The sequence below is a fragment of the Filicampus tigris genome, chromosome 5 (genome assembly GCF_054856515.1).
Source record: "Filicampus tigris isolate MCC_2025a chromosome 5, RoL_Ftig_1.0, whole genome shotgun sequence".
NCBI lineage: Eukaryota > Metazoa > Chordata > Actinopteri > Syngnathiformes > Syngnathidae > Filicampus > Filicampus tigris.
Window position 1 is genome coordinate 24,580,179 of NC_141221.1, and position 27,100 is coordinate 24,607,278.

General features: G+C 42.3%; 1 protein-coding gene and 34 non-coding genes across 35 annotated transcripts in view; all 35 read right to left on the bottom strand.

The window, feature by feature from the left end:
* Positions 1–27,100, bottom strand: part of zmat4a (zinc finger, matrin-type 4a) — a 228,582-nt gene that overhangs the window by 71,016 nt on the left and 130,466 nt on the right. The gene's annotated exons all lie outside the window — the stretch shown is intronic.
* On the bottom strand, positions 218–289 carry trnaa-ugc (transfer RNA alanine (anticodon UGC)). Its single transcript has one exon. It is a non-coding gene; the product is annotated as a tRNA-Ala (tRNA).
* On the bottom strand, positions 1,105–1,176 carry trnaa-agc (transfer RNA alanine (anticodon AGC)). The gene has a single exon. It is a non-coding gene; the product is annotated as a tRNA-Ala (tRNA).
* On the bottom strand, positions 2,200–2,271 carry trnaa-agc (transfer RNA alanine (anticodon AGC)). The gene has a single exon. It is a non-coding gene; the product is annotated as a tRNA-Ala (tRNA).
* Positions 2,776–2,847, bottom strand: trnaa-ugc (transfer RNA alanine (anticodon UGC)). The gene has a single exon. It is a non-coding gene; the product is annotated as a tRNA-Ala (tRNA).
* trnaa-ugc (transfer RNA alanine (anticodon UGC)) lies at positions 3,574–3,645 on the bottom strand. The gene has a single exon. It is a non-coding gene; the product is annotated as a tRNA-Ala (tRNA).
* Positions 4,224–4,295, bottom strand: trnaa-agc (transfer RNA alanine (anticodon AGC)). The gene has a single exon. It is a non-coding gene; the product is annotated as a tRNA-Ala (tRNA).
* On the bottom strand, positions 4,804–4,875 carry trnaa-ugc (transfer RNA alanine (anticodon UGC)). The gene has a single exon. It is a non-coding gene; the product is annotated as a tRNA-Ala (tRNA).
* Positions 6,184–6,255, bottom strand: trnaa-ugc (transfer RNA alanine (anticodon UGC)). The gene has a single exon. It is a non-coding gene; the product is annotated as a tRNA-Ala (tRNA).
* Positions 7,071–7,142, bottom strand: trnaa-agc (transfer RNA alanine (anticodon AGC)). Its single transcript has one exon. It is a non-coding gene; the product is annotated as a tRNA-Ala (tRNA).
* trnaa-ugc (transfer RNA alanine (anticodon UGC)) lies at positions 8,170–8,241 on the bottom strand. The gene has a single exon. It is a non-coding gene; the product is annotated as a tRNA-Ala (tRNA).
* trnaa-agc (transfer RNA alanine (anticodon AGC)) lies at positions 8,816–8,887 on the bottom strand. The gene has a single exon. It is a non-coding gene; the product is annotated as a tRNA-Ala (tRNA).
* Positions 9,093–9,164, bottom strand: trnaa-agc (transfer RNA alanine (anticodon AGC)). Its single transcript has one exon. It is a non-coding gene; the product is annotated as a tRNA-Ala (tRNA).
* On the bottom strand, positions 9,672–9,743 carry trnaa-ugc (transfer RNA alanine (anticodon UGC)). Its single transcript has one exon. It is a non-coding gene; the product is annotated as a tRNA-Ala (tRNA).
* trnaa-ugc (transfer RNA alanine (anticodon UGC)) lies at positions 11,052–11,123 on the bottom strand. Its single transcript has one exon. It is a non-coding gene; the product is annotated as a tRNA-Ala (tRNA).
* Positions 11,939–12,010, bottom strand: trnaa-agc (transfer RNA alanine (anticodon AGC)). Its single transcript has one exon. It is a non-coding gene; the product is annotated as a tRNA-Ala (tRNA).
* Positions 13,038–13,109, bottom strand: trnaa-ugc (transfer RNA alanine (anticodon UGC)). The gene has a single exon. It is a non-coding gene; the product is annotated as a tRNA-Ala (tRNA).
* trnaa-agc (transfer RNA alanine (anticodon AGC)) lies at positions 13,684–13,755 on the bottom strand. Its single transcript has one exon. It is a non-coding gene; the product is annotated as a tRNA-Ala (tRNA).
* Positions 13,961–14,032, bottom strand: trnaa-agc (transfer RNA alanine (anticodon AGC)). The gene has a single exon. It is a non-coding gene; the product is annotated as a tRNA-Ala (tRNA).
* Positions 14,546–14,617, bottom strand: trnaa-ugc (transfer RNA alanine (anticodon UGC)). Its single transcript has one exon. It is a non-coding gene; the product is annotated as a tRNA-Ala (tRNA).
* Positions 14,973–15,044, bottom strand: trnaa-agc (transfer RNA alanine (anticodon AGC)). The gene has a single exon. It is a non-coding gene; the product is annotated as a tRNA-Ala (tRNA).
* Positions 16,169–16,240, bottom strand: trnaa-agc (transfer RNA alanine (anticodon AGC)). Its single transcript has one exon. It is a non-coding gene; the product is annotated as a tRNA-Ala (tRNA).
* Positions 16,909–16,980, bottom strand: trnaa-agc (transfer RNA alanine (anticodon AGC)). Its single transcript has one exon. It is a non-coding gene; the product is annotated as a tRNA-Ala (tRNA).
* On the bottom strand, positions 17,180–17,255 carry trnaa-ugc (transfer RNA alanine (anticodon UGC)). The gene has a single exon. It is a non-coding gene; the product is annotated as a tRNA-Ala (tRNA).
* trnaa-ugc (transfer RNA alanine (anticodon UGC)) lies at positions 19,558–19,629 on the bottom strand. Its single transcript has one exon. It is a non-coding gene; the product is annotated as a tRNA-Ala (tRNA).
* On the bottom strand, positions 19,825–19,896 carry trnaa-agc (transfer RNA alanine (anticodon AGC)). The gene has a single exon. It is a non-coding gene; the product is annotated as a tRNA-Ala (tRNA).
* trnaa-ugc (transfer RNA alanine (anticodon UGC)) lies at positions 20,736–20,807 on the bottom strand. Its single transcript has one exon. It is a non-coding gene; the product is annotated as a tRNA-Ala (tRNA).
* Positions 21,319–21,390, bottom strand: trnaa-ugc (transfer RNA alanine (anticodon UGC)). The gene has a single exon. It is a non-coding gene; the product is annotated as a tRNA-Ala (tRNA).
* Positions 21,509–21,580, bottom strand: trnat-ugu (transfer RNA threonine (anticodon UGU)). Its single transcript has one exon. It is a non-coding gene; the product is annotated as a tRNA-Thr (tRNA).
* trnaa-agc (transfer RNA alanine (anticodon AGC)) lies at positions 21,784–21,855 on the bottom strand. Its single transcript has one exon. It is a non-coding gene; the product is annotated as a tRNA-Ala (tRNA).
* trnaa-ugc (transfer RNA alanine (anticodon UGC)) lies at positions 22,050–22,121 on the bottom strand. The gene has a single exon. It is a non-coding gene; the product is annotated as a tRNA-Ala (tRNA).
* Positions 23,930–24,001, bottom strand: trnaa-ugc (transfer RNA alanine (anticodon UGC)). Its single transcript has one exon. It is a non-coding gene; the product is annotated as a tRNA-Ala (tRNA).
* trnaa-ugc (transfer RNA alanine (anticodon UGC)) lies at positions 24,102–24,173 on the bottom strand. The gene has a single exon. It is a non-coding gene; the product is annotated as a tRNA-Ala (tRNA).
* On the bottom strand, positions 25,789–25,860 carry trnaa-agc (transfer RNA alanine (anticodon AGC)). The gene has a single exon. It is a non-coding gene; the product is annotated as a tRNA-Ala (tRNA).
* On the bottom strand, positions 26,970–27,047 carry trnaa-agc (transfer RNA alanine (anticodon AGC)). The gene has a single exon. It is a non-coding gene; the product is annotated as a tRNA-Ala (tRNA).

Below are 27,100 nucleotides of genomic sequence, written 5' to 3' on the forward strand. Positions count from 1 at the left end.
TCTACCACTGAGCTACATCCCCACAATGACACATAAAGCCAGATGCTATCAAACCAAATACCCAATCTGAAAAAAAGGCAAATAGGTTAAAGTTTAAGGAGCTCAATCACAATTTTTGCATCAACAATTCCAGAGTGTACATGCCTCTCGCACAAAGGCAGATGGGAAAGTCAAAATCAAAGTAAGTTCTTTTAGTCATTATCATCATAGCAATATGTGGAGATGATGGGGATTGAACCCAAGACCGCATACATGCAAAGCATGAGCTCTACCACTGAGCTACATCCCCACAGCAACTTGTACACCTATGATGCTACCAAACCAAATACCTGGCCCGAGGGCAGCTGGGAAAGTGAAAGAGTTTGTAATTCTGTTCATCATTATCATTGTCTAATAACTGGAGCATGTGGAGATGCTGGGGATTAAACCCATAACCTCATACATGCTAAGCATGCGCTCTACCACTGAGCTACAGCCCCACAATGACTCATTGACCCAGATGCTATCAAACCAAATACCCAATCTGAAAAAAACGCAAATAGGTTAAAGTTTAAGGAGCTCAATCACAATTTCTGCATCTACAATTCCAGAGTGTACATGCCTCTCGCTCAAATGCAGATGGGAAAGTCCAAATGAAAGTAAGTTCTTTTAGTCATTATCATTGTATCAATATGTGGAGATGCTGGCAATTGAACCCAAGACCACATACATGCAAAGCATGCGCTCTACCACTAATCTACATCCCCAAAACAACTCATATACCAAACTAAATACCTGGCCCAAAGGCAGCTGGGAAAGATTCCATTGTCTGTCTAATAACTGGAGTCTTTGGAGATGCTGGGGATTAAACCCAAGACCTCAAACATACAAATGATTTGCTCTACCACTGAGCTACATCCCCACGTAAAAGCAAACCTCCACATGCTCACAGAGCAAATACCCAATCTGAAACAAAGTCGGTAAATGTATAAGTAGCTCAACCATTCTTTTGTTGTATACCATTCCAGTGTGTACAAACCTCTCAGCCAAGGGCAGATGGGTAAGGTTATATACAAACTGGATGAGTTTTATACTTTATAATCATTGTCTACCAACTTGAATGTGTGGAGAAGCTGGGAATTGAACCCAAGACCTCATGCATGCTAAGCATGTGCTCTACCACTGAGCTAATTCCCCACAATGATTCATATGTCCAGATGCTTGCAAACCAAATACCAAATCTAAAAAAAATTTAACGGGTAAGGAGCTCAATCACATTTTTTGCGTCAACAATTCCAGAGTGTACATGCCTCTCGCCCAAAGGCAGATGGCAAAGGCTAAATGAAAGACAGATAGTAAGTTCTACTCCTGATTATCATCATCTAACAAATGGAACATGTGGAAATTGAACCCAAGACCTCATACATGCATAAGCATGCACTCTACCACTGAGCTACATCCCCACAATTCCTCAGATACCTAGATTCTACCAAACCAAATACCAAATCTGAAAAAAACGGTTGCTTTATAAGGTGCTCAATCACACTTTTTGTCTTACATTCCAGGGTGTACATGCCTCTGGCCCAAAGGTAGATGGGAAAGTCAAAATGAAAGACAGATAAGTTCAATTTCATCATCTGACAACTGTAAAGTGTAGTGATGCTGGGGATTGAACACAAGACCTCATACATACTAAGCATGCTCTCTACCACTGAACTACTTCCCCACAATGACTCATATGCCTAGATTCTAACAAACCAAAGACCAAATCTGAAAAACGATTCATGTTTAGGGAGCTCAATCACACTTTGTGTCTAAAATTCCTGGGTGGACATGCCTCCTGCCCAATCGCAGATGGGAAAGGCCAAATGGTAGACGGACAAGAAATTTGTTTCATCATTATCATTGTCTAACAACTGGAAAGTAGGGGGTTCCTGGGGATTGAACCCAAGACCTTATACTGGCTAAGCATGCTGGGGACTGAACCTAAAACCCCATACATGCAAAGCAAGCGCTCTACCACTGAGCTGCATCCCCACAATGACACATAAAAAATCTAAAAAAAAACCCATTGATTAATGTATAAGGAGCTCAATTACACTTTTTGTCTCCCATTCCAGGGTGTACATGGCTCTCGCCCAAAGATGGATGGGAAAGGCTAAATCAATGACAGATAGTAAATTCTATTTGTCACTATCATCATCTACCAACTGATAGGTGTGGAGATGCTGGGAATTGAACCCAAGACCTCATACATGCTAAGCATGTGCTCTACCACTGAGCTACATCCCCACAGTAACTCATATGCCCAGATTCTAACAAACCAAATACCAAATCTGAAAAAACCATAAAGTTCACGTTTAAGGAGCTCAATCACACTTTTTGTGTCTATAATTCCTGGGTGGACATGCCTCTTGCCCAATCGCAGATGGGAAAGGCCATATGGTAGACGGATAAGGAATTCGTTTCGTCATTATCATCATCTAACAACTGGGAAGTAGGGGAGTGAACCCAAGACCTCATACCTGCTAAGCATGCTGGGGAATGAACCCAAAACCCCATACATGCAAAGCAAGCGCTCTACCACTGAGCTGCATCCCCACAATGACACATAAAGCCAGATGCTATCAAACCAAATACCCAATCTGAAAAAAACGCAAATAGGTTAAAGTTTAAGGAGCACAATCACAATTTTTGCATCTACAATTCCAGAGTGTACATGCCTCTCGCACAAAGGCAGATGGGAAAGTCAAAATCAAAGTAAGTTCTTTTAGTCATTATCATCGTAGCAATATGTGGAGATGCTGGGGATTGAACCCAAGACCACATACATGCAAAGCATGCGCTCTACCACTGAGCTACATCCCCACAGCAACTCATATACCTATGATGCTACCAAACCAAATACCTGGCCCGAGGGCAGCTGGGAAAGTGAAAGACAGATTGTAATTCTGTTCATCATTATCATTGTCTAATAACTGGAGTATGTGGAGATGCTGGGGATTAAACCCATAACCTCATACATGCTAAGTATGCGCTCTACCACTGAGCTACAGCCCCACAATGACTCATTGACCCAGATGCTATCAAACCAAATACCCAATCTGAAAAAAACGCAAATAGGTTAAAGTTTAAGGAGCTCAATCACAATTTTTGCATCTACAATTCCAGAGTGTACATGCCTCTCGCACAAATGCAGATGGGAAAGTTGAAATGAAAGTAAGTTCTTTTAGTCATTATCATCGTAGCAATATGTGGAGATGTTGGCAATTGAACCCAAGACTGCATACATGCAAAGCATGCGCTCTACCACTGAACTACATCTCCACAACAACTCATATACCAAACCAAATACCTGGCCCTCTCGCACAAAGGCAGATGGGAAAGTTGAAATGAAAGTAAGTTCTTTTGGTCATTATCTTCGTATCAATATGTGGAGAGGCTGGGGATTGCATACATGCAAAGCATGCGCTCTACCACTGAGCTACATCCCCACAGCAACTCATATACTTATGATACTACCAAACCAAATACCTGGCCCAAGGGCAGCTGGGAAAGTGAAAGACAGACAGTAATTCTATTCATTGGAATATGTGGAGACGCTGGGGTTTGAACCCAAGACCGCATACATGCAAAGCATGCGCTCTACCACTGAGCTACATCCCCACAGCGCCACACGTACATAAATGCTCCCAAACCAAATACCCAATCTGAAAAAAACCAAAGGTTGCTTTATAAGGTGCTCAATCACACTTTTTGCCTACCATTCCAGGGTGAACATGCCTCTGGCCCAAAGGCAGATGGGAAAGTCTAAATGAAAGACAGATAATACATTGTATACCTCATAATTATTGTCAAACAACTGGAACATGTCAAGATGCCAGGGATGGAACCTAAGACCTCACACATGCCATGCATGCGCTCTATCATTTAGCTATATCCCTACATACAGGTAATGGTCTACCAACTGGAATGTGAGGAAAATTTGGGGATTGAACCCAAGACAAGCATGCGCTCTTTCAATGAGCTACATCACCACAATGACTCATCTACCCAGTTGCTACCAAATCAAATACCAAATCTAAAAAAAAAACATTGATTAATGTATAAGGAGCTCAATCACACTTTTTGTCTCCCATTCCAGGGTGTACATGGCTCTCGCCCAAAGACGGATGGGAAAGGCTAAATCAATGACAGATAGTAAATTCTATTTGTCACTATCATCATCTACCAACTGATCGGTGTGGAGATGCTGGGAATTGAACCCAAGACCTCATACATGCTAAGCATGCGCTCTACCACTGAGCTACATCCCCACAATGACTCATATGCCCAGGTTCTAACAAACCAAATACCAAATCTGAAAAAACCATAAGGTTCATGTTTAAGGAGCTCAATCACACTTTTTGTGTCTAAAATTCCTGGGTGGACATGCCTCTTGCCCAATCGCAGATGGGAAAGGCCAAATGGTAGACAGATAAGGAATTCGTTTCGTCATTATCACCATCATCTAACAACTGGGAAGTAGGTGGAGTGAACCCAAGACCTCATACCTGCTAAGCATGCTGGGGAATGAACCCAAAACCCCATACATGCAAAGCAAGCGCTCTACCACTGAGCTACATCCCCACAATGACACATAAAGCCAAATGCTATCAAACCAAATACCCAATCTGAAAAAAAGGCAAATAGGTTAAAGTTTAAGGAGCTCAATCACAATTTTTGCATCTACAATTCCAGAGTGTACATGCCTCTCGCACAAAGGCAGATGGGAAAGTCAAAATCAAAGTAAGTTCTTTTAGTCATTATCATCGTAGCAATATGTGGAGATGTTGGCAATTGAACCCAAGACCGCATACATGCAAAGCATGCGCTCTACCACTGAACTACATCTCCACAACAACTCATATACCAAACCAAATACCTGGCCCTCTCGCACAAAGGCAGATGGGAAAGTTGAAATGAAAGTAAGTTCTTTTGGTCATTATCTTCGTATCAATATGTGGAGAGGCTGGGGATTGCATACATGCAAAGCATGCGCTCTACCACTGAGCTACATCCCCACAGCGCCACACGTACATAAATGCTCCCAAACCAAATACCCAATCTGAAAAAAACCAAAGGTTGCTTTATAAGGTGCTCAATCACACTTTTTGCCTACCATTCCAGGGTGAACATGCCTCTGGCCCAAAGGCAGATGGGAAAGTCTAAATGAAAGACAGATAATACATTGTATACCTCATAATTATTGTCAAACAACTGGAACATGTCAAGATGCCAGGGATGGAACCTAAGACCTCACACATGCCATGCATGCGCTCTATCATTTAGCTATATCCCTACATACAGGTAATGGTCTACCAACTGGAATGTGAGGAAAATTTGGGGATTGAACCCAAGACAAGCATGCGCTCTTTCAATGAGCTACATCACCACAATGACTCATCTACCCAGTTGCTACCAAACCAAATACCAAATCTAAAAAAAAAACATTGATTAATGTATAAGGAGCTCAATCACACTTTTTGTCTCCCATTCCAGGGTGTACATGGCTCTCGGCCAAAGACGGATGGGAAAGGCTAAATCAATGACAGATAGTAAATTCTATTTGTCACTATCATCATCTACCAACTGATCGGTGTGGAGATGCTGGGAATTGAACCCAAGACCTCATACATGCTAAGCATGCGCTCTACCACAATGACTCATATGCCCAGGTTCTAACAAACCAAATACCAAATCTGAAAAAACCATAAGGTTCATGTTTAAGGAGCTCAATCACACTTTTTGTGTCTAAAATTCCTGGGTGGACATGCCTCTTGCCCAATCGCAGATGGGAAAGGCCAAATGGTAGACAGATAAGGAATTCGTTTCGTCATTATCATCATCATCTAACAACTGGGAAGTAGGGGAGTGAACCCAAGACCTCATACCTGCTAAGCATGCTGGGGAATGAACCCAAAACCCCATACATGCAAAGCAAGCGCTCTACCACTGAGCTACATCCCCACAATGACACATAAAGCCAGATGCTATCAAACCAAATACCCAATCTGAAAAAAAGGCAAATAGGTTAAAGTTTAAGGAGCTCAATCACAATTTTTGCATCTACAATTCCAGAGTGTACATGCCTCTCGCACAAAGGCAGATGGGAAAGTCAAAATCAAAGTAAGTTCTTTTAGTCATTATCATCGTAGCAATATGTGGAGATGATGGGGATTGAACCCAAGACCGCATACATGCAAAGCATGAGCTCTACCACTGAGCTACATCCCCACAGCAACTTGTACACCTATGATGTTACCAAACCAAATACCTGGCCCGAGGGCAGCTGGGAAAGTGAAAGAGTTTGTAATTCTGTTCATCATTATCATTGTCTAATAACTGGAGCATGTGGAGATGCTGGGGATTAAACCCATAACCTCATACATGCTAAGCATGCGCTCTACCACTGAGCTACAGCCCCACAATGACTCATTGACCCAGATGCTATCAAACCAAATACCCAATCTGAAAAAAACGCAAATAGGTTAAAGTTTAAGGAGCTCAATCACAATTTCTGCATCTACAATTCCAGAGTGTACATGCCTCTCGCTCAAATGCAGATGGGAAAGTCCAAATGAAAGTAAGTTCTTTTAGTCATTATCATTGTATCAATATGTGGAGATGCTGGCAATTGAACCCAAGACCACATACATGCAAAGCATGCGCTCTACCACTGATCTACATCCCCAAAACAACTCATATACCAAACTAAATACCTGGCCCAAAGGCAGCTGGGAAAGATTCCATTGTCTTTCTAATAACTGGAGTCTTTGGAGATGCTGGGGATTAAACCCAAGACCTCATACATACAAATGATTTGCTCTACCACTGAGCTACATCCCCACGTAAAAGCAAACCTCCACATGCTCACAGAGCAAATACCCAATCTGAAACAAAGTCGGTAAATGCATAAGTAGCTCAACCATTCTTTTGTTGTATACCATTCCAGTGTGTACAAACCTCTCAGCCAAGGGCAGATGGGTAAGGTTATATACAAACTGGATGAGTTTTATACTTTATAATCATTGTCTACCAACTTGAATGTGTGGAGAAGCTGGGAATTGAACCCAAGACCTCATGCATGCTAAGCATGTGCTCTACCACTGAGCTAATTCCCCACAATGATTCATATGTCCAGATGCTTGCAAACCAAATACCAAATCTAAAAAAAATTTAATGGGTAAGGAGCTCAATCACATTTTTTGCGTCAACAATTCCAGAGTGTACATGCCTCTCGCCCAAAGGCAGAAGGCAAAGGCTAAATGAAAGACAGATAGTAAGTTCTACTCCTGATTATCATCATCTAACAAATGGAACATGTGGAAATTGAACCCAAGACCTCATACATGCATAAGCATGCGCTCTACCACTGAGCTACATCCCCACAATTCCTCAGATACCTAGATGCTACCAAACCAAATACCAAATCTGAAAAAAACGGTTGCTTTATAAGGTGCTCAATCACACTTTTTGTCTTACATTCCAGGGTGTACATGCCTCTGGCCCAAAGGTAGATGGGAAAGTCAAAATGAAAGACAGATAAGTTCAATTTCATCATCTGACAACTGTAAAGTGTAGTGATGCTGGGGATTGAACACAAGACCTCATACATACTAAGCATGCTCTCTACCACTGAACTACTTCCCCACAATGACTCACATGCCTAGATTCTAACAAACCAAAGACCAAATCTGAAAAACGATTCATGTTTAGGGAGCTCAATCACACTTTGTGTCTAAAATTCCTGGGTGGACTTGCCTCCTGCCCAATCGCAGATGGGAAAGGCCAAATGGTAGACGGATAAGAAATTTGTTTCATCATTATCATTGTCTAACAACTGGAAAGTAGGGGGTTCCTGGGGATTGAACCCAAGACCTTATACTGGCTAAGCATGCTGGGGACTGAACCTAAAACCCCATACATGCAAAGCAAGCGCTCTACCACTGAGCTGCATCCCCACAATGACACATAAAGCCAGATGCTATCAAACCAAATACCCAATCTGAAAAAAACGCAAATAGGTTAAAGTTTAAGGAGCTCAATCACAATTCTTTCATCTACAATGCCAGAGTGTACATGCCTCTCGCAGATGGGAAAGCTGAAATGAATGTAAGTTCTTTTAGTCATTATCATCGCATCAATATGTGGAGATGCTGGGGATTGAACCCAAGACCGCATACATGCAAAGCATGCGCTCTACCACTGAGCTACATCCCCACAATGCCTCACGTACATAAATGCTACCAAACCAAATACCCAATCTGAAAAAACAGGTTGCTTTATAAGGTGCTCAATCACACTTTTTGTCTACCATTCCAGGGTGTACATGCCTCTGGCCAAAAGGCAGATGGGAAAGTCTAAATGAAAGACAGATAATACGTTGTATACCTCATAATTATTGTCAAACAACTGGAACATGTCAAGATGCCAGCGATTGAACCTAATACCTCACACATGCCATGCATGCGCTCTATCATTTAGCTATATCCCTACATATAGGTAATGGTCTACCAACTGGAATGTGAGGAAAATTTGGGGATTGAACCCAAGACAAGCATGAGCTCTTTCAATGAGCTACATCACCACAATGACTCATCTACCCAGTTGCTACCAAACCAAATACCAAATCTAAAAAAAAAACATTGAATAATGTATAAGGAGCTCAATCACACTTTTTGTCTCCCATTCCAGGGTGTACATGGCTCTTGCCCAAAGACGGATGGGAAAGGGTAAATCAATGACAGATAGTAAATTCTATTTGTCACTATCATCATCTACCAACTGATAGGTGTGGAGATGCTGGGAATTGAACCCAAGACCTCATACATGCTAAGCATGCGCTCTACCACTGAGCTACATCCCCACAATGACTCATATGCCCAGATTCTAACAAACCAAATACCAAATCTGAAAAACCATAAGGTTCATGTTTAAGGAGCTCAATCACACTTTTTGTCTCCCATTCCAGGGTGTACATGGCTCTCGCCCAAAGACGGATGGGAAAGGGTAAATCAATGACAGATAGTAAATTCTATTCATCACTATCATCATCTACCAACTGATAGGTGTGGAGATGCTGGGAATTGAACCTAAGACCTCATACATGCTAAGCATGCGCTCTACCACTGAGCTACATCCCCACAATGACTCATATGCCCAGGTTCTAACAAACCAAATACCAAATCTGAAAAAACCATAAGGTTCATGTTTAAGGAGCTCAATCACACTTTTTGTGTCTAAAATTCCTGGGTGGACATGCCTCTTGCCCAATCGCAGATGGGAAAGGCCAAATGGTAGACAGATAAGGAATTCGTTTCGTCATTATCACCATCATCTAACAACTGGGAAGTAGGGGAGTGAACCCAAGACCTCATACCTGCTAAGCATGCTGGGGAATGAACCCAAAACCCCATACATGCAAAGCAAGCGCTCTACCACTGAGCTACATCCCCACAATGACACATAAAGCCAAATGCTATCAAACCAAATACCCAATCTGAAAAAAAGGCAAATAGGTTAAAGTTTAAGGAGCTCAATCACAATTTTTGCATCTACAATTCCAGAGTGTACATGCCTCTCGCACAAAGGCAGATGGGAAAGTCAAAATCAAAGTAAGTTCTTTTAGTCATTATCATCGTAGCAATATGTGGAGATGTTGGCAATTGAACCCAAGACCGCATACATGCAAAGCATGCGCTCTACCACTGAACTACATCTCCACAACAACTCATATACCAAACCAAATACCTGGCCCTCTCGCACAAAGGCAGATGGGAAAGTTGAAATGAAAGTAAGTTCTTTTGGTCATTATCTTCGTATCAATATGTGGAGAGGCTGGGGATTGCATACATGCAAAGCATGCGCTCTACCACTGAGCTACATCCCCACAGCGCCACACGTACATAAATGCTCCCAAACCAAATACCCAATCTGAAAAAAACCAAAGGTTGCTTTATAAGGTGCTCAATCACACTTTTTGCCTACCATTCCAGGGTGAACATGCCTCTGGCCCAAAGGCAGATGGGAAAGTCTAAATGAAAGACAGATAATACATTGTATACCTCATAATTATTGTCAAACAACTGGAACATGTCAAGATGCCAGGGATGGAACCTAAGACCTCACACATGCCATGCATGCGCTCTATCATTTAGCTATATCCCTACATACAGGTAATGGTCTACCAACTGGAATGTGAGGAAAATTTGGGGATTGAACCCAAGACAAGCATGCGCTCTTTCAATGAGCTACATCACCACAATGACTCATCTACCCAGTTGCTACCAAACCAAATACCAAATCTAAAAAAAAAACATTGATTAATGTATAAGGAGCTCAATCACACTTTTTGTCTCCCATTCCAGGGTGTACATGGCTCTCGGCCAAAGACGGATGGGAAAGGCTAAATCAATGACAGATAGTAAATTCTATTTGTCACTATCATCATCTACCAACTGATCGGTGTGGAGATGCTGGGAATTGAACCCAAGACCTCATACATGCTAAGCATGCGCTCTACCACAATGACTCATATGCCCAGGTTCTAACAAACCAAATACCAAATCTGAAAAAACCATAAGGTTCATGTTTAAGGAGCTCAATCACACTTTTTGTGTCTAAAATTCCTGGGTGGACATGCCTCTTGCCCAATCGCAGATGGGAAAGGCCAAATGGTAGACAGATAAGGAATTCGTTTCGTCATTATCATCATCATCTAACAACTGGGAAGTAGGGGAGTGAACCCAAGACCTCATACCTGCTAAGCATGCTGGGGAATGAACCCAAAACCCCATACATGCAAAGCAAGCGCTCTACCACTGAGCTACATCCCCACAATGACACATAAAGCCAGATGCTATCAAACCAAATACCCAATCTGAAAAAAAGGCAAATAGGTTAAAGTTTAAGGAGCTCAATCACAATTTTTGCATCTACAATTCCAGAGTGTACATGCCTCTCGCACAAAGGCAGATGGGAAAGTCAAAATCAAAGTAAGTTCTTTTAGTCATTATCATCGTAGCAATATGTGGAGATGATGGGGATTGAACCCAAGACCGCATACATGCAAAGCATGAGCTCTACCACTGAGCTACATCCCCACAGCAACTTGTACACCTATGATGTTACCAAACCAAATACCTGGCCCGAGGGCAGCTGGGAAAGTGAAAGAGTTTGTAATTCTGTTCATCATTATCATTGTCTAATAACTGGAGCATGTGGAGATGCTGGGGATTAAACCCATAACCTCATACATGCTAAGCATGCGCTCTACCACTGAGCTACAGCCCCACAATGACTCATTGACCCAGATGCTATCAAACCAAATACCCAATCTGAAAAAAACGCAAATAGGTTAAAGTTTAAGGAGCTCAATCACAATTTCTGCATCTACAATTCCAGAGTGTACATGCCTCTCGCTCAAATGCAGATGGGAAAGTCCAAATGAAAGTAAGTTCTTTTAGTCATTATCATTGTATCAATATGTGGAGATGCTGGCAATTGAACCCAAGACCACATACATGCAAAGCATGCGCTCTACCACTGATCTACATCCCCAAAACAACTCATATACCAAACTAAATACCTGGCCCAAAGGCAGCTGGGAAAGATTCCATTGTCTTTCTAATAACTGGAGTCTTTGGAGATGCTGGGGATTAAACCCAAGACCTCATACATACAAATGATTTGCTCTACCACTGAGCTACATCCCCACGTAAAAGCAAACCTCCACATGCTCACAGAGCAAATACCCAATCTGAAACAAAGTCGGTAAATGCATAAGTAGCTCAACCATTCTTTTGTTGTATACCATTCCAGTGTGTACAAACCTCTCAGCCAAGGGCAGATGGGTAAGGTTATATACAAACTGGATGAGTTTTATACTTTATAATCATTGTCTACCAACTTGAATGTGTGGAGAAGCTGGGAATTGAACCCAAGACCTCATGCATGCTAAGCATGTGCTCTACCACTGAGCTAATTCCCCACAATGATTCATATGTCCAGATGCTTGCAAACCAAATACCAAATCTAAAAAAAATTTAATGGGTAAGGAGCTCAATCACATTTTTTGCGTCAACAATTCCAGAGTGTACATGCCTCTCGCCCAAAGGCAGAAGGCAAAGGCTAAATGAAAGACAGATAGTAAGTTCTACTCCTGATTATCATCATCTAACAAATGGAACATGTGGAAATTGAACCCAAGACCTCATACATGCATAAGCATGCGCTCTACCACTGAGCTACATCCCCACAATTCCTCAGATACCTAGATGCTACCAAACCAAATACCAAATCTGAAAAAAACGGTTGCTTTATAAGGTGCTCAATCACACTTTTTGTCTTACATTCCAGGGTGTACATGCCTCTGGCCCAAAGGTAGATGGGAAAGTCAAAATGAAAGACAGATAAGTTCAATTTCATCATCTGACAACTGTAAAGTGTAGTGATGCTGGGGATTGAACACAAGACCTCATACATACTAAGCATGCTCTCTACCACTGAACTACTTCCCCACAATGACTCACATGCCTAGATTCTAACAAACCAAAGACCAAATCTGAAAAACGATTCATGTTTAGGGAGCTCAATCACACTTTGTGTCTAAAATTCCTGGGTGGACTTGCCTCCTGCCCAATCGCAGATGGGAAAGGCCAAATGGTAGACGGATAAGAAATTTGTTTCATCATTATCATTGTCTCACAACTGGAAAGTAGGGGGTTCCTGGGGATTGAACCCAAGACCTTATACTGGCTAAGCATGCTGGGGACTGAACCTAAAACCCCATACATGCAAAGCAAGCGCTCTACCACTGAGCTGCATCCCCACAATGACACATAAAGCCAGATGCTATCAAACCAAATACCCAATCTGAAAAAAACGCAAATAGGTTAAAGTTTAAGGAGCTCAATCACAATTCTTTCATCTACAATGCCAGAGTGTACATGCCTCTCGCAGATGGGAAAGCTGAAATGAATGTAAGTTCTTTTAGTCATTATCATCGCATCAATATGTGGAGATGCTGGGGATTGAACCCAAGACCGCATACATGCAAAGCATGCGCTCTACCACTGAGCTACATCCCCACAATGCCTCACGTACATAAATGCTACCAAACCAAATACCCAATCTGAAAAAACAGGTTGCTTTATAAGGTGCTCAATCACACTTTTTGTCTACCATTCCAGGGTGTACATGCCTCTGGCCAAAAGGCAGATGGGAAAGTCTAAATGAAAGACAGATAATACGTTGTATACCTCATAATTATTGTCAAACAACTGGAACATGTCAAGATGCCAGCGATTGAACCTAATACCTCACACATGCCATGCATGCGCTCTATCATTTAGCTATATCCCTACATATAGGTAATGGTCTACCAACTGGAATGTGAGGAAAATTTGGGGATTGAACCCAAGACAAGCATGAGCTCTTTCAATGAGCTACATCACCACAATGACTCATCTACCCAGTTGCTACCAAACCAAATACCAAATCTAAAAAAAAAACATTGAATAATGTATAAGGAGCTCAATCACACTTTTTGTCTCCCATTCCAGGGTGTACATGGCTCTTGCCCAAAGACGGATGGGAAAGGGTAAATCAATGACAGATAGTAAATTCTATTTGTCACTATCATCATCTACCAACTGATAGGTGTGGAGATGCTGGGAATTGAACCCAAGACCTCATACATGCTAAGCATGCGCTCTACCACTGAGCTACATCCCCACAATGACTCAGATGCCCAGATTCTAACAAACCAAATACCAAATCTGAAAAACCATAAGGTTCATGTTTAAGGAGCTCAATCACACTTTTTGTCTCCCATTCCAGGGTGTACATGGCTCTCGCCCAAAGACGGATGGGAAAGGGTAAATCAATGACAGATAGTAAATTCTATTCATCACTATCATCATCTACCAACTGATAGGTGTGGAGATGCTGGGAATTGAACCTAAGACCTCATACATGCTAAGCATGCGCTCTACCACTGAGCTACATCCCCACAATGACTCATATGCCCAGATTCTAACAAACCAAATACCAAATCTGAAAAACCATAAGGTTCATGTTTAAGGAGCTCAATCACACTTTTTGTGTCTAAAATTCCTGGGTGGACATGCCTCTTGCCCAATCGCAGATGGGAAAGGCCAAATGGTAGACAGATAAGGAATTCGTTTCATCATTTTCATCATCTAACAACTCGGAAGTAGGGGAGTCTTGGGGATTGAACCCAAGACCTCATACCTGCTAAGCATGCTGGGGACTGAACCCCAAACCCCATACATGCAAAGCAAGCGCTCTACCACTGAGCTACATCCCCACAATGACACATAAAGCCAGATGCTATCAAACCAAATACCCAATCTGAAAAAAACGCAAATAGGTTAAAGTTTAAGGAGCTCAATCACAATTTTTGCATCTACAATTCCAGAGTGTACATGCCTCTGGCACAAAGGCAGATGGGAAAGTCAAAATCAAAGTAAGTTCTTTTAGTCATTATCATCGTATCAATATGTGGAGATGCTGGGGATTGAACCCAAGACCACATACATGCAAAGCATGCGCTCTACCACTGAGCTACATCCCCACAACAACTCATATACCAAACCAAATACCTGGCCCAAAGGCAGCTGGGAAAGATTGTCATTGTCTAATAACTGGAGTATGTGGAGATGCTGGGGATTAAACCCAAGACCTCATAGATACAAATCATTTGCTCTACCACTGAGCTACATCCCCACGTAAAAGTAAACCTCCACATGCTCACAGACCAAATACCCAATCTCAAACAAAGTCGGTAAATGTATAAGTAGCTCAACCATTCTTTTGTGTTCTACCATTCCAGTCTGTATATACCTTTATCCCAAAGGCAGAGGGGAAAGGTGAGATACAAGCCGGATGGGTTTTATACTTCATAATCATTGTCTACCAACTTGAATGTGTGGAGAAACTGGGAATTGAACCCAAGACCTCATACATGCTAAGCATGCGCTCTGCCACTGAGCTACCTCCCCACCATGATTCATATGTCCAGATGCTTGCAAACAAAATACCAAATCTAAAAAAAACGCTTTATAAGGTGCTCAATCACAATTTTTGTCAACCATTCCAGGGTGTACATGCCTCTGGACCAAAGACAGATGGGAAAGACTAAATGAAAGACAGACAATAAGTTCAATTTCATCGTCTAACAACTGTAAAGTGTGGTGATTCTGAGGAAGAAGGCAAGACCTCATACATGCTAAGCATGCTCTCTACAACTGAACTACTTCCCCACAATGACTCATATGCCCAGATTCTAACAAACCAAATGCCAAATCTGAAAAAAACGCAAATATTAGGTTCATGTTAAAGGAGCTCAATCACACTTTTTGTGTCTAAAATTCCTCAGTGTACATGCCTCTCGCCCAATCACAGATGGGAAAGGCCAAATGGTAGACAGATAGTAAATTTGTTTCGTCATTATCATTGTCTAACAACTGGGAAGTAGGGGGTTCCTGGGGATTGAATCCAAGACCTCATACCTGCTAAGCATGCACTAAGCCACTGAGCTACATCGCCACAACGACTCAGATGCCCAGATGCTACCAAAGAAAATTACAAATCTGAAAAAAACCGCAAATAGGTTAATGTGGGTTAATAGGTCAATGACACTTTTTGTCTACCATCCCAGGGTGTGCATTCCTCGGGCCCAAAGGCAGATGGGACAGTCTAAATGAAAGACAAATTATACATTGTATACTTCATAATTATTGTCTAACAACTGGAACATGTCAAGATGCTGGGGATTGAACCTAAGACCTCACACATCATGCATGCGCTCTACCATTAAGCTATATATAAGTAAAGGTCTACCAACTGGAATGTGAGGAAAATTTGGGGATTGAACCCAAGAGATGATAAGCATGTGCTCTCACTGAGCTACATCACTACAATGACTCATCTACCCAGATGCTACCAAACCAAATACCAAATCTGAAAAAAACCCATCGGTTAATGTATAAGGAGCTCAATCACACTTTTTGTCTCCCATTCCAGTGTGTACATGCCTCTTGCCCAAAGACAGATGGGAAAGGCTAAATCAATGACGGAGAGTAAATTCTATTCGTCACTATCATCATCAACCAACTGACAGGTGTGGAGATGCTGGGGATTGAACCCAAGACCTCATACATGCTAAGCATGCGCTCTACCACTGAGCTACATCCCCACAATGACTCATTTACCCAGATGCTGGCAAACCAAATACCCAATCTGAAAAAAACGCAAATAGGTTATAGTTTTTGGAGCTCAATCACAATTTTTGCATCCACAATTTAAGAGTGTACATGCCTCTCGCGCAAGGGCAGATGGGAAAGTCTAAATGAATGGAAGTTCTTTTAGTCATTATCATCATATCAATATGTGGAGATGCTGGGGATTGACCCCAAGACTGCATACATGCAAAGCATGCGCTCTACCACTGAGCTACATCCCCACAACAGCTCATATACCTATGATGTTACCAAACCAAATACCTGGCCCAAAGGCAGACGGGAAATTAAATGAAAGACAGTTAATAAATTCTATTCATCATTATCATTGTCTAATAACTGGAGTATGTGGAGATGCTGGGGATTAAACCCAAGACCTCATGCATACAAATCATTTGCTTTACCACTGAGCTACATCCCCACGTAAAAAAAAAAAAACCACATGCTCAAAAACCAAATACCCAATCTGAAACAAAGTCGGTAAATGAATAAGTAGCTGACCCATTCTTTTGTTGTCTACCATTTTAGTGTGTACATACCTCTCAGCCAAGGGCAGATGGGTAAAATGAGATACAAGCTGGATGAGTTTTATACTTTATAATCATTGTCTACCAACTTGAATGTGTGGAGAAGCTGGGAATTGAACCCAAGACCTCATGCATGCTAAGCATGCGCTCTACCACTGAGCTACTTCCCCACAATGATTCATATGTCCAGATGCTTGCAAACCAAACACCAAATCTAAAAAAAAAAAATTGGTAAGGAGCTCAATCACATTTTTTGCGTCAACAATTCCAGAGTGTACATGCCTCTCGCCCAAAGGCAGATGGCAAAGGCTAAATGAAAGACAGATAGTAAGTTCTACTCCTGATTATCATCATCTAACAAATGGAACATGTGGAAAATCTGGGGATTGAACCCAAGACCTCATACTTGCAAAGCATGCGCTCTACCACTGAGCTACATCCCCACAATTCCTCAGATACCTAGATGCTACCAAACCAAATACCAAATCTGAAAAAAACGGTTGCTTTATGAGGTGCTCAATCACACTTTTTGTCTAACATTCCAGGGTGTACATGCCTCTGGCCCAAAGGTAGATGGGAAAGTCAAAACGAAAGACAGATAAGATCAATTTCATCATCTGACAACTGTAAAGTGTAGTGATGCTGGGGATTGAACCCAAGACCTACATCCCCACAATGACTCATATGCCCAGGTTCTAACAAACCAAATACCAAATCTGAAAAAAAACAAGGTTCATGTTTAAGGAGCTCAATCACACTGTGTCTAAAATTCCTGGGTGGACATGCCTCCTGCCCAATCGCAGATGGGAAAGGCCAAACGGTAGACGGATAAGAAATTTGTTTCATCATTATCATTGTCTAACAACTGGAAAGTAGGGTGTTCCTGGGGATTGAACCCAAGATCTCATACCGGCTAAGCATGCTGGGGACTGAACCCAAAACCCCATACATGCAAAGCAAGCGCTCTACCACTGAGCTGCATCCCCACAATGACACATAAAGCCAGATGCTATCAAACCAAATACCCAATCTGAAAAAAACGCAAATAGGTTAAAGTTTAAGGAGCTCAATCACAATTTTTTCATCTACAATTCCAGAGTGTGCATGCCTCTTGCACAAAAGCAGATGGGAAAGTCAAAATCAAAGTAAGTTCTTTTAGTCATTATCATTGTCTAACAACTGGAAAGTAGGGGGATCCTGGGGATTGAATCCAAGACCTCATACCTGCTAAGCATGCGCTGTACCACTGAGCTACATCCAGACAATGACTCATATGCCCCGATACTACCAAAGCAAATTACAAATCTGAAAAAAACCGCGAATAGTAGGTTAATGTGGGTTAATGGGTCAATGACACTTTTTGTCCAACATCCCAGGGTGTGCATTCTTCTGGCCCAAAGGCAGATGGGAGAGTCTAAATGAAAGACAGATAATATGTTGTATACCTCATAATTATTGTCAAACAACTGGAACATGTCAAGATGCTGGGGATTGAATGTAAGACCTCACACATGCCATGCATGCGCTGTACCATTTAGCTATACCCCTACGTATAGGTAAAGTTCTACCAACTGGAATGTGAGGAGAATTTGTCGATTGAACCCAAGACGTCATACATGATAAGCATGTGCTCTACCACTGAGCTACATCACTACAATGACTCATCTACCCTGATGCTACCAAACCAAATACCAAATCTGAAAAAAATGTAGAGCTCAATCACAATTTTTGTCTCACATTCCAGGGTGAACATGCCCCTCGCCCAAAGACAGATGGGAAAGGGTAAATCAATGACAGATAGTAAATTCTATTCGTCATTATCATCGTCGAACAACTGGAATGTGTGGAAATGTTGGGGATTGAACCCAAGACCACATACATGCAAAGTATGCCCGCTACCACTGAGCTACATCCCCAAAATGCCTAATATACCAATGAGGCTAACAAACCGAATACCAAATCTGAAAAAACGTACGTAAATGTATAAGGAGCTCAATCACACTTTTTGCCTACCATTCCAGGGTATACTTGGCTCTAGCCAAAAGGCAGATGTATATACACATGTTACTGCGTATATCTACATAGGTTTGATTATAAATGTTTGCCGTCAATGTTATACATTAATGGCCACATTATGCCGCCGCCCCTGTGTGACCTATATCTTTGCTACTGTAACAATGAAAATTTCCCCACTGTGGGATCAATAAAGGCATTCTTATCTTATCTTATCTTATAGGAAAGGCTAAATGAAAGACAGATAATAAATTGTAGTCTTCATAATCATTGTCGACAAACTGCAGTTTTCAGAGAAGCTGGGGATTGAACCCAAGACCTCATACATGCTAAGCATTCGCTCTCCCACTAAAATACCTCCCCATCATGATTCAGATGTCCAGATGCTTGCAAACCAAATACTAAATCTAAAAAAAACAGAAAAAAGATAGGTTAATGTGTAAGGAGCTCAATCACACTTTTTGTGCCAACATTTCCAGAGTATACATGCCTCTCGCCCAAAGGCAGATGGGAAACTCTGAATGAAAGTAAGTTCTTTTGGTCATTATCATCGCATCAATATTCGGAGATGCTGGGGATTGAACCCAAGACCGCATACATGCAAAGCAAGCGCTCTACCACTGAGCTGCATCCCCACAATGACACATAAAGCCAGATGCTACCAAACCACATACCTGGCCCAAGGGCACCTGGGAAAGCGAAAGACAGATAGTAATTCTATTCATTGGAATATGTGGAGATGCTGGGGTTTGAACCCAAGACTGCATACATGCAAAGCATGCGCTCTACCACTGAGCTACATCCCCACAACACCTCATGTATATATATGCTACCAAACCAAATACCCAATCTGAAAAAAACCAGAGGTGGCTTTATAAGGTGCTCAATCACACTTTTTGTCTTCCATTCCAGGGTGTACATGCCTCTGGCCCAAAGGCAGATGGGAAAGTCTAAATGAAAGACAGACAATAATTTGGATTTCATCATCTAACTGATAGGTGTGGAGATGCTGGGGATTGAACCCAGGACCTCATACATGCTAAGCATGCACTCTACCACTGAGCTACATCCCCACAATGACTCATTGACCCAGATGCTAGCAAACCAAATACCCAATCTGAAAAACCGCAAATATCTGGTTCATGTTTAAGGTCCTCAATCACACTTTTTGTGTCTAAATTTCCTGGGTGTACATGCCTCTCACCCAATCGCAGATGGTAAATTTGTTTCGTCGTTATCATTGTCTAACAACTGGAAAGGAGGGGGATCCTGGGGATTGAAACCAAGACCTCATACGTGCTAAGCATGCGCTATACCACTGAGCTACATCCCGACAATGACCCATGCCCAGATGCTACCAAAGCAAATTACAAATCTGAAAAAAACCGCGAATAGTAGGTTAATGTGGGTTAATAGGTCAATGACACTTTTTGTCTAACATCCCAGGGTGTGCATTCTTCTGGCCCAAAGGCAGATGGGAGAGTCTAAATGAAAGACAGATAACACGTTGTATACCTCATAATTATTGTCAAACAACTGGAACACGTTAAAATGCCAGGGATTGAACCTAAGACCTCACACATGCCATGCATGCCATGCATGCGCTCTATCCCTACATATAGGTAATGGTCTACCAACTTGAATGTGAGGAGAATTTGGGGATTGAACCCAAGACGTCATACATAAGCATGCGCTCTCACTGAGCTACATCACCACAATGACTCATCTACCCAGTTGCTACCAAACCAAATACCAAATCTAAAAAAATAAGTGTATAAGGAGCTCAATCACACTTTTTGTCTCCCATTCCAGGGTGTACATGCCTCTTGCCCAAAGATGGATGTGAAAGGCTAAATCAATGACAGATAGTAAATTCTTTTCGTCACTATCATCATCTACCAACTGATAGGTGTGGAGATGCTGGGGATTGAACCCAAGACCGCATACGTGCAAAGCATGCGCTCTACCACTGAGCTACACCCCCACAATGACTCATATGCCCAGATTCTAACAAACCAAATACCAAAAAAAAAACCCATAAGGTTCATAATTAAGGAGCTCAATCACACTTTTTGTGTCTAAAATTCCTGGGTGGACATGCCTCTCGCCCAATCGCAGATGGGAAAAGCCAAATGGTAGAAGGATAAGAAATTCGTTTCGTCATTATCATCATCTAACAACTGGAAAGTCGGGGAGTCCTGGGGGTTGAACCCAAGACCTCATACCTGCTAAGCATGCTGGGGACTGAACCCAAAACCCCATACATGCAAAGCAAGCGCTCTACCACTCAGCTACATCCCCACAATGACACATAAAACCAGATACTATATAACCAAATACCCAATCTGAAAAAACGCAAATAGGTTAAAGTTTAAGGAGCTCAATCACAATTTTTGCATCTACAATTCCTGAGTGTACATGCCTCTCGCACAAAGGCAGATGGGAAAGTCGAAATGAAAGTAAGTTCTTTTAGTCATTATCATCATATCAATATGTGGAGATGCTGGGGATTCAACCCAAGACCGCATACATGCAAAGCATGCGCTCTACCACTGAGCTACATCCCCACAGCAACTCATATACCTATGATGCTACCAAACCAAATACCTGGCCCAAGGGCAGCTTGGAAAGTGAAAGACATAGTAATTCTGTTCATCATTATCATTGTCTAATAACTGGAGTATGTGGAGATGCTGGGGATTAAACCCAAGACCTCATACATACAAAGCATTTGCTCTACCACTGAGCTACATCCCCACGTAAAAGTAAACCCCCACATGCTCACAAACCAAATAGCCAATCTGAAACAAAGTGAGTAAATGTATAAGTAGCTGAACCATTTTTTTGTGGTCTACAATTCCAGTGTGTACATACCTCTTACCCAAAGGCAGATGGGAAAGGTGAGATAAAAGCCGGATGAGTTTTGTACTTGATAGTCATTGTCTACCAACTTGAATGTGTGGAGAAGCTGGGGATTGAACCCAAGACCTCATACATGCTAAGGATGTGCTCTACCACTGAGCTACCTCCCCAGCATGACTCATAATTCCAGATGCTTGCAAACCAAAAACCAATTCTAAAAAAAAGTATTGAGCTCAATCACACTTTTTGCGTCAACAATTCCAGAGTGTACATGCCTCTCGCCCAAAGGCAGATGGCAAAGGCTAAATGAAAGACAGATAGTAAGTTCTACTCCTGATTATCATCATCTAGCAACTGGAATATGTGGAGACGCTGGGGATTGAACCCAAGACCGCATACATGCAAAGCACGCGCTCTACCACTGAGCTACATCCCCACAATGCCTCATGTACATAAATGCTACCAAAGCAAATGCAAAATCTGGAAAAAGTTCATGAGGTGCTCAATCACACTTTTTGCCTACCATTCCAGGGTGTACATGCCTCTGGCCCAAAGGCAGACGGGAAAGTCTAAATGAAAGACGGATAATAAATTCTATTCATCATTATCATTGTCTAATAACTGGAGTATGTGGAGATACTGGGGATTAAACCCAAGACCTCATACATACAAATCATTTGCTCTACCACTGAGCTACATCCCCATGTAAAAGTAAACCACCACATGACAACTGTAAAGTGTGGTGATGCTGGGGATTGAACTCAAGACCTCATACATGCTAAGCATGCTCTCTACTACTGAACTACATCCCCACAAAGAGTCATATGCCGAGATTCTAACAAACCAAATACCAAATCTGAAAAAAAACGCAAAGGTTAATTTTTAAAGAGCTCAATCACACTTTTTGTGTCTAACATTCCTGGGTGTACATGCCTCTCGCCCAAAGGCAGATGGGAAAGGCCAAATGGAAGACAGACATTAAATTCCTTTTGTCATTATCATCGAGTAACAACTGGAAAGTATGGGGGTTCCTGGGGATTGAACCCAAGACCTCATACCTGCTAAGCATGCACTAAGCCACTGAGCTACATCGCCACAATGACTCAGATGCCCAGATGCTACCAAAGAAAATTACAAATCTGAAAAAAACGGTTTATGTTTAAGGTGCTCAATCACACTTTTTGTCTAACATTCGAGGGTGTACATGCCTCTGGCCCAAAGGTAGATGGGAATGTCAAAATGAAAGACAGATAAATTTGATTTCATCATCTGACAACTGTAAAGTGTAGTGATGCTGGGGATTGAACCCAAGACCTCATACATACTAAGCATGCTCTCTACCACTGAACTACTTCCCCACAATGACTCATATGCCCAGATTCTAACAAACCAAATACCAAATCTGAAAAAACCATAGGGTTCATGTTTAAGGAGCTCAATCACACTTCCATCCATCCATTATCTGTACCGCTTCTCCTCACAAGGGTCGCAGGGCGTGCTGGAGCCTATCCCAGCTGTCTTTGGGCAGTAGGCGGGGGACACCCTGAACTGGTTGCCAGCCAATCGCAGGGCACACAGAGACAAACATCCGCACTCACAATCACACCTAGGGGCAATTTAGAGTATCCAATCAACTTATCATGCATGTTTTTTTTGGAATGTGGGAGGAAACCGGAGTGCCCGGAGAAAACCCACGCAGGCACGGGGAGAACATGCAAACTCCACACAGGGAGGTTGGAGCCGGGATCGAACCCACGACCTCTGAACTGTGAGGCGGACGTGCTAACCAGTCGACCACCGTGCCGCCTCAATCACACTTTTTGTGTCTAAAATTCCTGGGTGGACATGCCTCTCGCCCAATCGCAGATGGGAAAGGCCAAATGGTAGACAGATAAGAAATTTGTTTCGTCATTGTCATCATCTAACAAGTGGGAAGTAGGGGAGTCCTGGGGATTGAACCCAAGACCTCATACCTGCTAAGCATGCTGGGGACTGAACCCAAAACCCCATACATGCAAAGCAAGCGCTCTACCACTGAGCTACATCCCCACAATGACACATAAAGCCAGATGCTATCAAACCAAATACCCAATCTGAAAAAAACGCAAATAGGTTAAAGTTTGAGGAGCTTAATCACAATTTTTTCATCTACAATTCCAGAGTGTACATGCCTCTTGCACAAAGGCAGATGGGAAAGTTGAAATGGAAGTAAGTTCTTTTAGTCATTATCATTGTATCAATATGTGGAGATGCTGGGGATTGAACCCAAGACCGCATACATGCAAAGCATGCGCTCTACCACTGAGCTACATCCCCACAGCAACTCATATACCTATGATGCTACCAAACCAAATACCTGGCCCAAGGGCAGCTGGGAAAGTGAAAGACAGACAGTAATTCTATTCATTGGAACATGTATAGATGCTGGGGTTTGAACCCAAGACCGCATACATGCAAAGCATGCGCTCTACCACTGAGCTACATCCCCACAACGCCTCATGTACATAAATGCTACCAAACCAAATACACAATCCGAAAAAAACCAGAGGTTGCTTTATAAGGTGCTCAATCACGCTTTTCGTCTACCATTCCAGGGTGTACATGCCTCTGGCCCAAAGGCAGATGGGAAAGACTAAATGAAAGACAGACAATAAGTTCAATTTCATTGTCTAACAACTCCAAAGTGTGGTGATGCTGGGGATTGAACGCAAGACCTCATACATGCTAAGCATGCTCTCTACAACTGCACTACTTCCCTACAATGATTCGTATGCCCAGATTCTAACAAGCCAAATACCAAATCTGAAAAAAACGCAAATAGGTTCATTTTTAAGGAGCTCAATCACACTTTTTGTGTCTAAAATTCCTGGGTGGCGGCACGGTGGTCGACTGTTTGGCACGTCCGCCTCACAGTTCAGAGGTCGTGGGTTCGATCCCGGTTCCGGCCTACCTGTATGGAGTTTGCATGTTCTCCCCGTGACTGCGTGGTTTTTCTCCAGGCACTCTGTTTCCTCCCACATTCCAAAAACATGCATGGTAAGTTGATTGGATTCTCTAAATTGCCCCTAGGTGTCATTGTGAGTGCGGATGTTTGTCTCTGTGTGCCCTGCGATTGGCTGGCAACCAGTTCAGGGTGTCCCCCGCCTACTGCCCAAAGACAGCTGGGATAGGCTCCAGCACGCCCCGCGACCCTTGTGAGGAGAAGCGGTACAGATAATGGATGGATGGATGGATGGAAATTCCTGGGTGTACATGCCTCTAGCCCAAAGGCAGATGGGAAAGGCCAAATGGAAGACAGATCGTAAATTCTTTTCGTCATTATCATCGTCTAACAACTAGGGGGTTCCTGGGGATTGAACCCAAGACCTCATACCTGTTAAGCATGCTGGGGACTGAACCCAAAACCCCATACATGCAAAGCAAGCGCTCTACCACTGAGCTACATCCCCAAAATGACACATAAAGCCACATGCTATCAAACCAAATACCCAATCTGAAAAAAATGCAAACAGGTTAAAGTTTAAGGAGCTCAATCACAATTTTTGCGTCTACAATTCCAGAGTGTACATGCTTCTTGCACAAAGGCAGATGGGAAAGTCTAAATGAATGGAAGTTCTTTTAGTCATTATCATCGTATCAATATGTGGAGATGCTGGGGATTGAACCCAAGACCTCGTACATGCAAAGCATGCGCTCTACTACAGAGCTACATCCCCACAACAACTCATATATCTATGATGTTACCAAACCAAATACCTGGCCCAAAGGCAGACGGGAAATTAAATGAAAGACAGATAATAAATTCTATTCATCATTATCATTGTCTAATAACTGGAGTATGTGGAGATGCTGGGGATTAAACCCAAGACCTCTTACATGCAAAGCATTTGCTCTACCACTGAGCTACATCCCCACGTAAAAGTAAACCCTCACATGCTCACAAACCAAATACCCAATCTGAAAGTCGGTATATGTATAAGTAACTGACCCATTCTTTTGTTGTCTACCATTCCAGTGTGTACATACCTCTCAGCCAAGGGCAGATGAGATACAAGCCGGATGAGTTTTATACTTTATAATCATTGTCTACCAACTTGAATGTGTGGAGAAGCTGGGAATTGAACCCAAGACCTCACGCATGCTAAGCATGCGCTCTACCACTGAGCTACTTCCCCACAATGATTCATATGTCCAGATGCTTGCAAACCAAATACCAAATCTAAAAAAGAAAATGTGTAAGGAGCTCAATCACACTTTTTTGCGTCAACAATTCCAGAGTGTACATGACTCTCGCCAAAAGGCAGATGGCAAAGGCTAAATGAAAGACTGATAGTAAATTCTACTTGTGATTATCATCATCTAACAACTGGAATATGTGGAGATGCTAGGGATTGAACACAACACCGCATACATGCAAGGCATGCGCTCTACCACTGAGCTACAACCCCACACCACCTTATATACCTAGATGCTACCAAACCAAATACCAAATCTGAAAGAAACAGGTTGCTTTATATGCAGCTCTATCACACTTTTTGTCTACCATTCCAGGGTGTACATGCCTCTGGTCCAAAGGCAGATGGGAAAGTTCATTATCTAACAACTGTAAAGTGTGGTGATGCTGGGGATTGAACCTCACACATGATATGCATGCGCTCTAAGCTATATCCCCACATATAGGCAAACCCCCACATGCTCACAAACCAAATACCAAATCTGAAAAAAAACTGCTTATTGCTTTATAAGGAGCTCAATCACACGTTTTGTGTACCATTCCAGGGTGTACATGCCTCTGGCCCAAAGGCAAATTGGAAAGTCTAAATGAAAGACAGATAATAAGTTATATTTGTCATTATCATCATTGAGCAATGTGCCCTGCGACTGGCTGGCGACCAGTTCGGGTGTAGTCTCCCTTCGCCCATTGACGGCTGGGATAGGCTCCAGCAACTCCCCGCGACCCTGTATAGGATAAGCGGTTTGGAAGATGAAGATCATTGAGCAACTGGGAAGTATAGAGATGCTGTGGACTGAACCCAAGTCCTCATTGATGCTAAGCATGCCCTCTACCACTGAGCTACATCCCCACAATGACAAATATAGCCATTTGTTAGCAAACCAAATACCAAATCTGAAAAAATGCAAATATTAGGTTTATGGAGCTCAATTATTCTTTTGTTATTTACCATTCCAGTGTGTACATACTTCTAACCCAAAGGCAGATGGGAAAGGTGAAATGCAAGACAGATAGGTTTTGTATTTCATAATCATTGTCTACCAACTGGAATGTGTGAAGAGGTTGGGGATTGAACCCAAGACCTCATACATGCTAAGCATGCGCTCTACCACTGAGCTCCATCCACACAATGCCTCAACTACCTAGATGCTAACAAACCAAATACCAAATCTTAAAAGGTA